Source organism: Hemitrygon akajei, chromosome 14, assembly GCF_048418815.1.
Source record: "Hemitrygon akajei chromosome 14, sHemAka1.3, whole genome shotgun sequence".
In the NCBI taxonomy this organism is placed as follows: domain Eukaryota; kingdom Metazoa; phylum Chordata; class Chondrichthyes; order Myliobatiformes; family Dasyatidae; genus Hemitrygon; species Hemitrygon akajei.
In genome coordinates, this window is record NC_133137.1 from 58633850 (window position 1) to 58651315 (window position 17466).

General features: G+C 43.5%; 1 pseudogene; it reads left to right on the forward strand.

The window, feature by feature from the left end:
- Positions 1-17466, forward strand: part of LOC140738189 (1-phosphatidylinositol 4,5-bisphosphate phosphodiesterase zeta-1-like) — a 107544-nt pseudogene that overhangs the window by 2873 nt on the left and 87205 nt on the right.

Sequence of the window (17466 nt, forward strand, 5' to 3'; positions counted from 1 at the left end):
AAGGAGCGGGATTCATTTAGTTTTAGTTATTGCTTCCAGCTGCAGTGTTGGTATTAACTTTCAGTTTGAGACTTCTGGTTAATGGCTCCATGGGCCTAGCGTTTATTGTTTTCCTTTCCCTTTAAATTCTGCAATAACTCTTATTAAAGTCAGTGAACTGCTGACCCAATACAGTGTCTCTCTCCCTCTCTATCTTTTTTTTTTACACACACACACACACACACACACACACACACACACACACACACACACACACACACACACACACACACACACACACACACACACACACACACACACACACACACACACACACACACACACACACACACACACACACACACACACACACCATATCCAAATATTGACAGGATCATCTGGTCTTCTGCCTGCCAATTTTTGTGCGTCTTGAAGTATCTGATGGGTCAGGCATCACTCTCTTCTGTGAACTGGATTTCCATTAAAAACTGTTTTCCCTGCCTAAATTACCCAGGGCACTCTGCACATAATTTAAATGCTCCTACCAACCAAATCCTCCTCAGTTTCACTATATTTCTGTACTCCCATATACCTATCATCATTCTAGATGCCTAGGGTCTCTTGAGGCCATTGCAATGTACTCTCTGAATTTCAGCAGGCTGAGCAACTGCATTGCATCAGATCATAGCTCAAAGTTGGGGTCAAGTTTATTGTCATGTACATAGGTGAAATTGTAAACTAGCAGCAGCATCAAACTATAATGTACAGGAGAAATGATCAAAGGTAAATCAGGTGAAAAAAATCAAATAACATATTTAAGGTAAATACCTGATCTTGATGTTAAGATAGATCATCACACTACCATAAATATGAGATCAAACCTCAAAGTACCATCACTTGGTTATTTAGTTTTTTTACTATTATATCTTTTCATTAAACTTCTTACTGAGTACAAGCAGAATAATATAAACCTGTTGCTGATAGGGCTTCAACAAAGGATATATAAATAACCCTCACCTCATTCTTCTTACAGACCAGAGGAACTTTCAAAAAAGCAGTGGTACTGGTCATATGACCACAAAGGAGACATAGCATGTCAATAACCTGAAATGTTTGCATTGGATGAAATAACTAATTTATCTGCTCCAAGTACTTTGATCAACTCATGATAATAGGAAATTATCACTTGTTCAATCATCTGTCAGGATATTGCTGGACTTTATTTATATTGAACTGGTTTTTTCACAGCTTAGTTTTTAACCTCTCAGGTACCCCAAATTTTTGTTCCACATGCCGAACATTGCTGAGCTACCAGTGCTATCATATCCCTTTTCACAGCTATTACATTTAATTTTGTGCTACAAAATTATGTACAACTTGTACAAAATATCATTGGTACTTTTCATTAGCGTGGCAGGGTGGAGATATGACGGAGGTGCAAGGTGCTCTTTCCCCCCACTAGCCTGTACCTGTTTAGCAGCCCCTACCCTCCCCTCCCCCCCCAAGATCAGAGTCATGTGAATCCATGGGAGTAAGTGGTGGCTGGTGCATATCACAAGTCTTGGTTATGTGACTACTGACGCCAGGCAGACAATATCTGAAGCGTATTGATAGTGGCTGGAGTCACCTGTCTTGCAAAGACTCTGCTCAGAAGGAGGCAATAGCAAACCCCTTCTGCAGAAAAATTTGCCATGAAAATCACAAGACCATAAGACCGTAAGACATAGGAACAGAATTAGGCCATCTGGCCCATCAAGCTACTCTGCCATTCAATCATGGCTGATCCTTTTTTTATGTCCTCCTCAACCCTAGTCTTCTCCAGTTATCCATGATCCTATGTCATATGACATGTCATATAACGAATGATCTTTTCATTACTTCTGTTAGTAAGATCAGTGTCCAGGAGGGGGCTCAGCTGGAATGACCTTTGGGAAACATTAACTGGCTTTTGAGATTTAAAACGGGAAGCATGATTGCCTTTTTTTGACTCCATGCTTGTGCCTGATTGTACAAGCAGTGCTTGCACTCTTAAAGTCTTGTACCATTGCCACACTCTGCCAGGGCTCCGGAGTGAAAAATTGCCACTTTAATCAGATGTATAAGGGCATCTCATCCATGTCAAAATGCATTCTGGTGTTTCAACATCTTTGAAAGAATGGAGAAACAGAAAATATAAATAAATCTATTTTTAAACTTTGTCATGCAGCCAAGCTGAAAAAGACAACGACGTTAAGTGACTTCCTTCGATACATGACTTTTGCATATTCAATCAAGATCATACTGAAGTCTGTGAAAGCATGGATTTAACCATGACAACTATTTCATAGTATCTTCACAGGACACTGACATAAACAACTAGTTAATTGGACAGAGCAACATATTAATATTAATTGATTTATAAGCTAGAGGACATGTAGCCTCAACTGATTCCAAATTTAGGTTCTTAACACAAGATTATAGTGGTGAAGTTCATATTCTAGAAACTACAAAAACAGAATTATTGTAAGAATTGTTTATTTTTTGATGTGCTTACCAATAGGCTTTCAGTTAATTGTTGCTAATGCTCAAATGACTTGAATATTGTAGAAGCAATGAACATAGTAGAGTATTAGAATAGGTAATGTGGTTTTCTAGAGATTTACATAAATGTTGCTGTGTAGGCCTAACTGCTTCATTATGTTGTGACTTTGAGATGAAACAGTTGTACTATTGGATCAATGTATACCCTGTCCATGTTCCATAGTCTTTCTATTTCCTCTTTTAATTCAGCGCAATTCATTTATTGATTTCTAGATGTTATGTGTGTTTAGAATGGCTATATCTATTAGGCTGTACTTGCTTGTTTATGATATTATAATCCAGATGGTTATTATAGATTGCCCTATCTGTAATAATCGATTAGTTGTAATATAATATGCAGGACACTGACTCTAAAACTGGATCAGGCTTTTATTTATAGATATGGTGTCTTCTCTGAGTTTGTATTTCAAAGCAAGATTTTGGTGAATGATGTTTGCCACTTGATTGTGCCTGTGTATGTAATCAGATTGAGTTAAACTGCTGCTGGATCCTGTAATATGTTGGATTGTTTCTGGTTTCTCTTGCCATTTTCTGCATTTATCATCTTGAATTTGTTGGTCTTTTATTATGCGTTTTTGATTTTTTATGTTTTAATCACCCATTCCTGTATTTCCACAAGGAACCCCTCTGTTTCTGGGAGGCATTCTACAACTATTATTATTATGTATTACACTGTACTGTTGTTGTAAAACAACAAATTTCACAACACGTGCCAATGATATCAAACCTGATTCTGATTACGTTAACATATTGCCTGTTAGTGAGAATTCTGTTTAGCCAATTGGATGATATGACAGCTATTGGGTGCCGGAGGTCCCTGTTGGATGCATGTCTGACAGCAGCAGACGTCAAAAAAGGAGACCACTTCCAACAAATATTGAAGCTTTCTTTGTGTTTGGTCGGAAGTGTCATTGTTTTGCAGTGACTATAAGTTCTGGATATTGTTTCCACTGATGTTATGTGCTCTAATGACTGCCTAATTAATTAAATATATATTGTCAATTAAGCTAACAATGTTTCAGATGATCCCTTTTGGGAGTACGGTTATACAATGAGATCTGAGAAAACCAGTGGATTTTTTTAAATACATTTTAACCTTCTGCTAAAAAAGTATGATGGGATTGGTTAATGCATGATACAGGATGTATATTTTTGACCTATGAAAGTACAAGTGGAGTTGATCGATTGATACAAGAATAATGGATGGGATGTTCAGCTATGAAAATCTCCATACTGAACCATGAAACAGTGAATGTAGAATGATGCAGCACTGGATAGGCCATTCAGCCCACAATGCTGTGCCAATCTTTAATCCAATTTGTACTAAATGTCCCTCTCCTGTGTATCATCCATGTCTCTCCATACCCTTCATATTCATGTGTTCATCTAAAAGCCATCAAACTAGCTGCTTTCACTGAAACCTGATCACCCATTCCAGGCACCTACCACTCTCTGTTTTTTAGATAGATAGATAGATAGATAGATAGATAGATAGATAGATAGATACTTTATTCATCCCCATGGGGAAATTCAACTTTTTTTCCAATGTCCCATACACTTGTTGTAGCAAAACTAATTACATACAATACTTAACTCAGTAAAAAATATGATATGCATCTAAATCACTATCTCAAAAAGCATTAATAATAGCTTTTAAAAAGTTCTTAAGTCCTGGCGGTAGAATTGTAAAGCCTAATGGTATTGGGGAGTATTGACCTCTTCATCCTGTCTGAGGAGCATTGCATCGATAGTAACCTGTCGCTGAAACTGCTTCTCTGTCTCTGGATGGTGCTATGTAGAGGATGTTCAGAGTTTTCCATAATTGACCGTAGCCTACTCAGCGCCCTTCGCTCAGCTACCGATGTTAAACTCTCCAGTACTTTGCCCACGACAGAGCCCGCCTTCCTTACCAGCTTATTAAGACGTAATAAAATTGTCTCTCACATTGCCTTTAAACTCCTCCCACCCCTCCTCCAAACCTTAAGAGCTTGTCTTCTTGTGTTTGACCTTTCTACCCCATGGAAAAAATTCTGTACTTATGCTTCTCATAATTTTACAAACCTCTAGCATGTCTGCCCTCAGCCTCTGCCGCACTAGGGAGAACAACTCAAGGTTGTCCAAGCTTTTCTTAAAGCTCATCTAGGCAGCATCTTGGTAAACTTCTTCCACACCTTTTCCACATTTCTCTTCTAGGACTATCAGACACGCACACAATATTCCAAGTGTGATTTGACAGAAGTTTTTTATGACAGCAGCATGACTTCCTTACACTTATACACAACACCCCTCCTAATAAAGGCAAGCATTCCATATGTCTTATTTACCACCTTATTCACTTGCATGCTAGCTATGAACCTGGACCCCAAGCTCCCTCTGTACCTCAATGCTATTGAGGGGCCTACCATTAACTCTATACATTCTATTTTCAAAATATAACACCTCTCACTTGCCCAACTTTAAAAGGGCTTTAAAATTGTTAGTCAAAGAAACTGGAGGTATAACAATAGAGTCAATTATTTAAACCATATAATGGCAGTCAGGTTCTTATCAAGTTCGTTGTTTCCTTTGGAAGTGTATCATATGTAAAAAGTGACAATGCAAATTAGAATGAATTCATTCTGGTATATAGATGTTCAGGAATGTATCTGACTCTAAAAAGAAAACATGCAAGAAGCTTGTATTATTTGGATGTAGAAGTATTTTCCCTGAATTTTGACAGTAATGGAAAAGGCAGTGCACAATTTAAACTTAATCCAGAGTGGGGATGACTTTAGAGGAGTGGGTAAATTTACAATATTCAGCCTTCTAGTGCTCCCTTGTTATTCTTGACTCATTTAACTTGCCTGCTGCTGCCTTTTCTTTTGACACCAAGTCATTCAGTCCCTGCTGTTATTTTAATCAAGTGATTGTCTTTGATCAAGTGAAATCTAAAAATCAATCTATTTCACAAATTAGAACTCTGGTTGTGAATTAAGTTGCTCTTAGCACAAGATACTTATTTAACTGCAGTCACTGATTCTCTTCTGCTGATTCAGAACACAGAACGTTTCAGTATTTGCATAAAAGAGGTTAGGACGAAATGGTTAGTAACAGAATTTATTAATGAGTACCTTGGCTCACCATGTCCATGCTGACCATTAAATACCCAGCAATTTTAATCCCATTTACCAGCACAAGGTTTGTAACTTTACATATCTTGGTGATTCAAGTGCTCATTTAAATATTTCTTAAATGCCACTAATATACCCTTAGACAGTGTTGCAAACTGGACTGTCCTCTAAATGGGGGAAAAATCCTCCTCAGATTCCCACTTAACTATTTACCCTTAGTTTAAACCTACAGTGTATCCGCTGCTTTCTGTCTTCCCTGCTATGGGGAAAAACGGTTTCCTCTTGCCTACACTGTCACTATGTCTCACAGTTTTCGATATTCTTTGTCATCTTCCTCTATTCCAAGGAAAACAAAGTGGCACAAGTTCAGTAATGGCCCAAGTGCAGAGGGACAGATGCAGAAGTGCAGTGAACAGTTCACTGAGTTTAATAAGAGGTGTACAGAACAAAGTAAAGTAATACATTCTAGGCCAACAGGACTACTAACTAATAACAAATGACATCACTGCGGCTCAAAAGCAGTAACTTAGTGCTAAATGAATACTGCTCCTTTGAACAGCATCTCTCTAAATCACATGGACTAAGGTAAGCAGGGATCATTGCTGTTGCTGTGCTTCACTGAAGACTTGACAAGATGAAAATGAAAGGAAGGGAGTTAAATAAAATTACAAAGAAACCCTAATTAGCTGGAATTCTCCAATGAACGATTGCCGAGTTCTTTCAGCTGTCCCCCTGTGAAGATGCCCAGACTCTGCGGCAGCGTCCATGGCTGTGACAGGGCTCCCCTCTCTAGGCCCAGCTTCTGAGGTGCCATTAGCCTGTGCCCGCTGTAAGTCCCAGGTGGGAGATTTGTCCAGTATGTGTTGAGCGGCACCCAAAATTGTTGCTCTGGGTCATAACCTTTGCAATCCTCGAGGTACTGAACACTGCCCTGCACCCAGTGAGATGCTAGGACACATTGCACAGAATAGACCAGAGACCTATCCCAAGAGGGGGTGTGGGGGGAGTGACTGGAGTTAGTGGGGAGGAAGTCACTGGCTTGAGGTGGGGAACACGGAACACTGGGTGAATCTTCATGGATGATGATAGGTGCAGCTTAGAGGAGGCTCTATGGATAGTCTTTTTCACAAATGTAGCATGGGCCAAACTGCGGCTCTCTACTCTCAGTGGAAGTTCTCTAGACACCAGCCAGGCCTTGTTCCCTGGCTCGAGAGGCTTCACCTTTCAGCGGAACTGGTCAGCCTGCCAGACCTGTCTCTGTTTGTGCTTGTAGGGTTGGACCAACTATTCAGCTGCAGGGACTCCTACAACAATCTCTTGGTCAGAGGAGATTGGTGGCTGAAATTCCTTTTGACATTTAAAGGGGGACATGCCAGTGGAGGATCACTCGGGTTATTGTGGGCAATTACTGCCCAAACCAGCTGGGAACTCCAGGTTTTGGGGTTGGAAGAGACAAGGCAGTACAGGGTTGTCTCCAACTCTCAGTCTGGCTGTTAGCTTGGGGATAGAAACCTGATGAGAGGTTGAATGTGGCTCCCAAGAGAGAACAGAAAACTTTCGGAAAGTGGGACGTGAACTGTGGGCCTCTATCAGACACTATATCCTGAAGGAAGTTGTGCATCCAAAACATATGCTGAACCAAGAGGGTCATAGTCTCTCTAGCTGACGAGAACTTAGGGAGAACTTATGCAGTGGCCTGCTTTAGGGAACTGATCCACAACTACCAGAATGGTAGTGTTCCCATCTAATAGAGGCAGGTCAGTGATGAAATCCACCAAGACCAGCGGTAGAGAAGCCCAAGCAGTAGTCAGAGCAGGGCACCGATGTAACATCTTGTTCCAGGCAAAAGTGGGACAGGCAGAGACAACACTATGGAAATTATCTCTCTATAAATTCCAGGGTCAATTGAATACCCTAGTGGCTAACCAGATGGGGAGAGTGACCCCACTCCAACACTTTGGGGCACACAGTGGCAGGGACAAACAGCAGGTTGTTGGGTTCCCCAGCTGAGCCGGGATCCGACTGTTGGGCAACACTCTCCTTTGCCCCTATTCCCCAAGTCACTATAGCAGCTACTGTATTTTGTATTGATGGTCGGTGGTGGGTGGGGGGGGGGGGGGTAAGAGATGGGCTTTGGATTACCATTGTCTTTAGAAATATAAAACTGGCAGGAACGAGCATCAGGACTGCTGGAGGGCAGTATGTGAGTGTGAAATTAAACTGGATGAAGAAGAGAGTCCAATGGGCTTGATGGGCATTGAGTCTCTTTGCATCGCAAATGAAGGAGAGGTCCTTTATGATCTGTCCATACCAGAAAGGGGTGCTCAGCTCCCTCCAGCCAGTGTCACCATACCTCCTGGGCCTCTTTAGTGGCCAGATGTTCTTGGTTTCTGACATTAGTTACAGTCTTCTGGAGTCAAAGCAATGGGAAAGGAAAGCCCAGGGGTGTGTCTGGTTATCTACTGAAGAGTGCTGGGAGAATACAGCTCCAATGCATCAACCTCGATGGTGAAAGGATGGGATGGGTCTGGATTTTGCAGTGCTGTAGCAGTGGTGAAGCATTCACTGGCCTGCTTCATTTGTCTAATCGAATCCTGCAGTGTTCTCCTTGGTGAGTGCATTTATGCGAACTGCGATGGACCTAAAGTTTCTGATGAAGCAGTGATAAAAGTTTGCAAACACCCTGAAGCACATCACCTGTTTGAATGTAGATAGTTTGGGCCACTCTGACTGCCTGAGCTTGACGTGGGTCCGTTTGAACTCTGGAAGGGGTGAGGAATGTAGCACAAGAATGACACCTGCTCTTTGTGAACTCACACTTTTCTGGCTTGGCGTAAAGGTTGTTTGAGGAGCCATCTGAGAACCTTCCAGACATACTGGACGTATTCCTGGTGAGAACAGGAATAGACACGAATGTCATCGAAATACACAAAAACAAACTGACTCAACATGTCCTAGAGCACGTTGTTGACCAAGCCTTGCAAAACAGCAGGGGCATTGGCCAGACCAAATGGCAACATGAGGTACTCATAGCAGCCAGTGGAGGCATTGAATGCGGTCTCCCACTCATCCCTCTGTGCATGCGAGCCAGATTGTAAGCATTGTGTAGATCAATCTTAGAGAATATGTTTGCTCCCTGGAGTTATTCAAATGCAGAGGCAAAAAGGGGAAGAGGGTAGCAGATCTTCACCATGATGTTTTTCAGGGACTGATAATCAATACAGGGCTGGAGCTTGCAAACTGTCTTGCTCACTAAAAGGAAGCCACCCCTGCTGGTGAGGTAGATGGACAGATAAATGCCTCCTTGATGTATTCTTCCATGGCCACTCTTTCAGGATGAGAGAGGGAGACTAGGACTAGATCCTGTTAGGAGGTCAATGGCGCAGTCCTATGGCTGATGTGGAGGCAGGGAGGTAGACTTCTTACTGAAGACCTCAAGAATGTCAGCACCTTCAGCTGGATCACCTGACGGGTCCACACTACTAGTTGGCTTAGGAGGGATATCACTGACAGGGGCCTGAGCTGTACCCCGACAGGTAGGCAGGCAACACACAAAATGCTGGAGGAACTCAGCAGGCCAGACCGCATCTATGGATAAAAAGTACGGTCGATGTTTCGGGCCAAGACCCTTCAGCAGTGCTGAAGAAAAAAAGATGAGGAGTAGATTTAAAAGTGGGGGGAGGGGAGAGAGAAAAACACCAGGTGATGTGTGAAACCAGGAGGGGGAGGGATGAAGTAAAGAGCTGGAAAGTTGGTGAAAGCGATAGGGTGCTGAAGAAGGAGGAGTCTGATAGGAGAGAACAGAAGACCATGGAAGAAAGAAAAGGCCAGGGAGGAGCACTAGAGGGAGGCGATGGGCAGGCAAGGAGATAAGGTGAGAGAGGAAAAAACGGATGGGGAATGGTGAAAGGGGGGGGGGCATTACCAGAAGTTCGAGAAATCGATGTTCATGCCATCAGGTTGGAGAGTATTTATACAGAATATAAGGTGTTGTTCTTCCAACCTGATTGTGGCCATATCGTGACAGTAGAGGAGACCATGGCCTGGCATATCAGAATGGGAATGGGAAGTAAAATTAAAATGAGTGGCCACTGGGAGATCCCTCTCATTCTAGCAGACTGAGTGTAGGTACTACGTAGGTGGAGATGGAGGATTTGAGAAAATGGCAATGATGTTTTTACAAGTATCAGGGTGGGAAGAGGGATAGTCCAGGTAGCTGTCAGAGTCCATGGGTTTATAATAGACATCAGTAGATAAGCTGTCTCCATTGATAGAGATAGTGAGATTGAGAACTGGTAAATTTGAGGGCAGAGTGGAAGTTGGAGGCAAAACTGATGAAGTTGATGAGCTCCACATGGATGCAGGAAGCAGCAGCAATGCAGTCTTTGATGTAGCATAGGAAGAGTGGAGGACGGGTACCAGTGTAGGCTTGGAACATAGACTGTTGCACGTGGCTGACAAAAACGCAGGCATAGCTGGGACCCACGCGAGTGCCCATGGCTATACCTTTTGTTCGAAGGAAGTGGGAAGAGCCAAAGGAGAAATTATTGAAAGTGAGGACAAGTTCTGCTGGATGGAGGAGAGTGGTGGTGGAGGGGAACGGGTTGGGCTCTGGTGTCCAGAAATAAACAGAGAGCTTTGATACTTTCCTGGTGGGGGATGGAGGTGTATAGGGTCGGGACATCCATTGTGAAAATAAGATGATGGGAGCCATGGAACTTGAAATCTTTGAAAAGATCCAGAGCATGTTAAGGGTCATGAATGTAGGCAGGAAGGGACTGCACTAGAGAGGATAAGACAGAGTTGGGGTAAGGCATGCTGGTCCTCAATCTTGGAGCACTTTTAAGGACCAATCGATTGGTGTCGAGAGAGCCAGGTAAGGCCAAGCACCAGCAGCAGTTCAGGTGAATCTATAGCATAGAAGAAGAGCTGTTCCCTATTCTTGCCTTCTAGCACAAGTTGGAGGGGTATCATAGAAAGGTGGATCTTACCAGTGCTCAGAGGCCAACCATCCAGAATCCTGATATCAATATTCCATCTCAATGGGAACTCTGCTTCTATGAGCATGGGAGATATCCATGAGGTTCCCGGCTGCCCCAGAGTCAATAAATGCTAGAAGCCCATGGGTCTGGGATCCCCTCAACAGGGAAGCTGGGAGTATTACTTGATTAGGGGATAATACTTGCAGGGTGAATCGAACTGGCAGAATTCCCTTCTTGCTGACAAGTCTCAAGATTGGGCACATGGGACATAGTGTCATGGTGAGCCACAGCAGAGGCAGCACCCTGTCCTTCTGTGCCGATCACATTCCTCCTGAGACAGGTACAGGCCCCCCACCCCCTACAAGAGATCCTCAGTGGGTGATGAGAGAGGAGAGAAGGGGGTGAAGACAGGCAGTAATCTGATGAGTATGAGAGATGGGGCATTCCCCCTCAGCTGTCCGGTTGTGTATTTGAATGGACAAATTTAACAGGCCGTCCAGGCTGTCCTCTTCATCACGCACTTTGATCTCTGTACTCAGGCCATGCTGGAAAGCAGTGACGAGGTTTTTGACTCCCATCCAGGAGATTTGTAGTCTTCTGAGAGCTAGATTGGTGGCATTTAAGTCTGCTGATCCAGGTCTATATAAAAAAGCCAGGTATGACTTGTGGAGGGCTGTTTCAAAGGCCAAGAAACAATTCCGGGAGAGGTTAGAGGCAATGTCAGATGCACATCAACTGTGGCAGGGTTTGCAGACCATTACTTCCTACAGTGCAAAACCCAACACCATGAATGGCAGCGATGCTTCACTCCCAGATGAGCTCTATGTCTTTTATGTTCGCTTTGAAAGGGAGAATAAAACCATAGCAATGAGGATCCCTGCAGCATTCGATAACCCTGTCTCTGTGTCGGAGGCTGACATTGGGGGGGCGGGGGGGGGGGGTGAACCCTGCAAGGCAGCAGGGACTGATGGAGTACCTGGTAAGGCTCTGAAAACCTGTGCCAACCAACTGGTGGGAGTGCTCAAAGACATCTTCAACCTCTCCCTGCTACAGTCAGAAGTTCCCACCTACTTCAAAAGGGCATTAATTATACCAGTGCCCAAGAAGAGCAGTGTCAGTAGCCTTAATGACTATTGTTCAGTAGCACTCACAACTATGGTGATGCAATGCTTTGAGAGATTGGGCATGGCTAGAATCAGCGCCTATCTCAGAAAGGACCTGGACCCATTGCAATTTGCCTATTGCCACAATAGGTCTACAGCAGACGTGATCTCAATGACTCTCCATGCAGGCTTAGATCACCTGGACAATGAAAATACTTATGTCAGGATGCTGTTTATTGACTATAGCTCAGCATTCAACATCATTCCTATAGACCTGATTGAAAAGCTACAGAACCTGGGCCTCTGTACCTCCCTCTGCAACTGGATCTTCGACTTCCTAACTGGAAGTCTACAATCTGAGTGGTTTGGAAATAACATCTCCACCTTGCTGACGATCAACACTGGCGCACCACAACGACGTGTGCTTAGCCCACTACTGTACTCTCTCTACACCCATAACTGTGTTGCTAGGCATAGCTTAAATGCCAACTATAAATTTACTGATGATGCGTCTATTGTTGGCTGAATTTCAGATGGTGACAAAAGGGCAAACAGGAGTGAGATATACCTGTCAGTTGAGTGGTGTTGCAAGAACAACCTTGCAGTCAATGTCAGTCAGCAAGACCAAAGAGCTGATTATGGACTTCAGGAAGGGTAAGACTAGGGAAGACAAACCAATTGTCATTGTGGGATCAGAAGTGGAGAGAATGAGCAATTTCAGGTTCCTAGGTCTCAGTATCTCCCAGCACCTAACCTGGATGCAACGTATTAATGCAGCTATAAAAAAGGACTATGATTCTTTTGGGAGTTTGAGGGGATTTGTTTTGTCAACTAAAACACTCAAACTTCTACAACTGTGCTGTAGAGAGCACTCTGACTGGCTGCATCACTGTCTGGAATGGAATGGAAAGTTGGAAAGTTAGTCAGTTACATCATGGGCACTAGCCTCTGTAGTATCCAAGACATCTTCAGGGAGCAGTGCCTTAGGAAGGCGGCATCCATCATTAAAGATCCCCACCACCCAGGACAGGCCTTCTTCGCATTGTTACCATCGGGAAGGAGCATACTTAGTGATTCAGGAGCAACTTCTTCCCTTCTGCCATCTGATTTCGTCACGTACATAGCTCACATCAACAAGACCTGGCTGCCAGGAAAACTCAAGCTGTGGTGCTTCCAGTTCAGTATACTCCCAAGACTCAGGTGGCCTTTAACAGTGTATGAAATCCCCATCAACAAGGTGGAAAAGCTCGAAAGAGTGATCAGCACACATGTGAAACAGTGGCTTGGACTTCCATGATGCTTAAGTCTTATTGGACTGTACGGGAACGGCAAATTGAAATTACCAATTGCAAGTCTTGTGGAAGAATTCAAATACACCAAAGCAAGGTTGGTCACGACCCTCATTGAATCTGAAGATACTGTTATTAGAACAGCGGCCCCCCTTGTGGTAACAGGGAGGAAGTGGACCCCATCTGAAGCCATTCAGAGTGCTAAGTCTGCTTGATGTGCTTGGCCAAGTCCAACTTGAGAGAGCCGGGCTCGGGCTCATCACAAAGGCTTCTCAATGGCACAAGGCAACATTAGTGCAGAAAAGACGGCCGGAGGAGGAGACAAGACAGGAGGAGACAGAGCGACACACCAGGGCCGTCTCAATGGCCAAGTAGGGCCAATGGACTAATTTGGAGAACCTTGAAAAGAGGAAACTCAGCTGGCATGACACCTGGGAGATGGAGGGATCTCGGCTAAGTTTTGTCATCAGAGCCACTTATGACCTCCTACTAACACCTCAAAACCTGAACCAGTGGTGTGGAGAAGACCCCACTTGCTCTCTTTGTCAAGCACCTGGATCTCTAAGGCACATTTTAACAGGATGCACCATGAACCTCAGCCAGGGGTGGTATACTTGGCGGCATAACCAAGTTCTCAGACAGCTGGCATCAATCCCGGAACAGGGGCAAATCACCACAAATGTTCTCCCACAAACATCGGCAAGAAATGTTCACATCACACGATTTGTACCAGCAGGCCCACCTCCAGAACACCATATAACATCAAAAGAGGTAAGCATTCTGCAGGTTGTTCGGGATTGGAAAATGGACATGGACTTGGAAAAAAAGCTTGTGTTTCCCCCAGACATTGCGGCTACAACACTCCGGCCAGACATAGTCCTGTGGTCCACAACAGCCAAGCTGGCATATGTTGTGGAATTGACAGTATCGTGGGAAGATGGCGTTGAAGAAGCTTATGAGAGCAAAAAGACCAAGTACTCTGACCTGGCAACTGAAGCTGCCCAGAATGGCTGGAAGACCAAGATTTTCCCTGTAGAAGTAGGATGCAGGGGATTTGTGGCTACATCTATGACCAGTCTATTGAAGAAGATGGAGGTGAGGGGTTATTCACTCCAAAAAGCAATCAAGTCCTTGTCAAATGCAGCAGAAGAAAGCAGTAATTGGATTTGGATTAAAAGGAAAGACAACAACTGGGCTGCAAGATGAAGACGGGAGGGTACGGAACTGAGAGGGGTGTATCTGGGATGCCAGATGAGCCCTGTTGAGCTCTGTTGAGCCCTCTAGAGACATCTGGGCTTATCAACAAAATGTCAAAGAAGGAGGGTGCCCACCTGATGACCCTGATGTGGTACCTACCCTCCTCGTCACCACTCCAAGTCCACTGCCAACATCGAGAGTGCCGATTTACCATAGGGATTGAAACTCAAGTCCTATTAGCTCCACTGAATGGACATTGAACCCATGAACGCTACCTCACTATCTTTTTATTTCTATTTTATTTGCACTACTTATTTTAACTTAACGATTTAATATATATATTTACTATAATTCAATTTTTTCTCTATTTATTTATCATGCATTGCATTGTACTGCTGCTGTAAAGTTAACAAATTTCATGACATATGCAGGTGATATTAAAATCTGATTCTGATGCGGCACCTCCTATCCTGTCTCAACCACAAGTGTGTGGAACTTTACTGCATAGTCTTTCAGTGACCCTCACCCTTGGTGGGTAGCCTCCTGACCCCATACAAGAAGGTCAAACATTCTCTTGAACTCGACTACAAATTGCTGGAAAGTCTGGGCTGCAGGAGAACCTTGTTCTCTTAGGGTGTTGAACAGGCTGAGCGGGGTCTGACTAAGCGATTCACCAGTTTACTAAACCAACCTGGGTGGGCTTGGAAAGTCAGGTCACACTGTGTAATTAAGTTTCTGCAGCCGTCAGTGCCACCGGAGTGTCTGCTGGATGTAGGAATACTCGGATCAGGCCTGGAAGAAGACAAGGGAATCGGGACATTAGCGGCTCAGGTTGATGAGATTGCAATAGAAGAGGATGCGAGAGCTGACACCTGCTCTTTCAGCTTGGAATGGGCTTTCTGCTCTGAGAGTAAACGTTGTACTGCAAGAGCCATTTCTACCAACCCAACCTCCACTGACTTTAATTTCTCCTCCACCTGACCAACAAAATTCAGCCTGGACTAATCTTGCTGCTCTGAGAGTAGTTGTTGCACTGTGAGAGCCACTTCTGCTTCATTACAGTCCTGGTCCAAACATGGATGAAGGAGTTGAACTCCAGAGGTGAGGTCTAAGTAAATGCAATTGATGTCAAGGCAGTATTTGTTCGAGTGTAGTATGCAGTTATACTGGAGTCAGTGGTAATCAGGTGTAAATCTCTGCTTGTTGGAATCATACCTCACACAATGGAGAAGGGTTATGGTAGGCAGAGGTCAATTATCTCAGCCACTGGACACCTCTGCAGAAGGTTAATCTTCTGAACCCAACCATATTCGCTCAATGCCCTACCTTTAGTTGTAAGATCAGAGCGGGGATGCCCACTGGTGACTGCACAGTGTTTAGCAGTATTCATAGCTCTGCAGGTAATGAAGTCCACATCCAAATTCAACAAGACTTTGGACAATATCCAGGCCTGGGCTGACAGGTGGCAATATTTGCATTACACAAGTGCCAGTCAATGACAATATCCAAAAGAGAAAATCCAGCTATCATCTCCTGACATTCAATTGTATTACCATCACTAAATCCCGCACTTCCAATATTCTGGTGGTCACAATTGACCAGAAGCTGAACTGAAGTAGCTATAAATATAACGTGCCTACCAGAGCAGACTAGAACCTTACAAACCTGTGACAAGTGACCAAACTCCCCAAAGAATATCTACTATCCACAAACAGCATTAGGTATACCCTCCATTGCCTCAATGACACTCAAGAAGCTCGACAATATATAGGACATAGCAGCCTGTTTGATAGGCATACCATCCCGAGCCATTCACTCATTCCACCATTGATGCACAGTAGAGGTAGTTTGTACCATCAACAGCATGCATTGCAGCAACTGATCAAGAGTTGTTAAACAGTATCTTCTAATCCCATGACCTCTACAAGCTAGAAGGACAATGGCAACCAAAGCATAGGGACACCACCATGTGGAAGATATCCACAAGGAACACACCATCCTGAGATGGGACTACATTTATCCATGATATCATTTGGCCTTAACATTCACACACATACAGATACTGACTGCGATATTTCAACAGTAAACCCAACCATTTTCCTCAAACAAATTCCCCTAGAGACACCTCCTTATATACCCTCTTGGTATATAAGTGGCACCCAACAATTTTCCTCTGTGTCAGGGAATTGTGTACCCTATACCTCTATCGCTATGCCAAAAAGTACATATTGCTGAGATTGGAAGGCTATTGAAGACCAGGATAGCAGAACAGAAATGTGCCTTAAAAAAACTTGAAAGCAGATCACTGCTTATCATACTCATGAGAACCAAAGTTTGATGAGGCCAACGTCTTTGGCAAGAAAGAGAATGCCTACAATAGAAAGATTAGGGAAACACTGGAGATGAAGCATGTGGGGGACCTAAATGTCAGTTCTAAGAGTGTAAAGATAACTCTAGTCTGGGATAACACATTCCTAAAGTGGGGTTGGACTAAAAGAAAAGAATTGACCAATCAGAACAAGGCCAATTCAAACTAACCAATCAGGAATAGGCAATTCAGATCCAGCCAATCAGGATTGAACATTAAGCCCTGCCCTTGCTCTGCTCACTCGAGAGGGTATATAAGGAGGTGTCTCTAGGGGGATTTCTCATTTGATTAACTTGTGCTTGAGGAAGATGGTAGGGTTTACCTTTGAAATATTGCAATCTGTATCTGTAAGTATGTGACTGTTAAGGTCAAAGAATAATATGGATAGATTTGATAACGAGTTACAAAACTTCTGTAGTCACTAATGGAAATACATTGTCATTCCTTCACTGGATCGAAATCTTGGGGTACCCTTCCTGATAGCTCTGTGGCTATACCCACACTTCAAAGATGGCAGCCATCTTCACCCCTGTTACCTCCTCTTAGGCAATTAAATGGTGGCTTAGCAGCAAAGTGCACATCCCTTGAATGAATAAAATATAATCTGATAAAGTTCCTCTGCATCCTCTCAACGCAGTCATGTCCTTCTGTGAGGAGAAGTAGTTAAAAGAGAATAAACAGTTATTGTGGAAGATAAGTAGAAATAAAAATTAACTGGGAGTCTGCATAATAGCAAATTAGAGGAGTAGGATGGAAGTAATTCATAACTAGTAATATTACATTGTTCCCACCTCTCCTTGCCCTGACAGGTTATTATAACTCTTCATTGTCTAACAGAAATAATGGTACAGCACAACT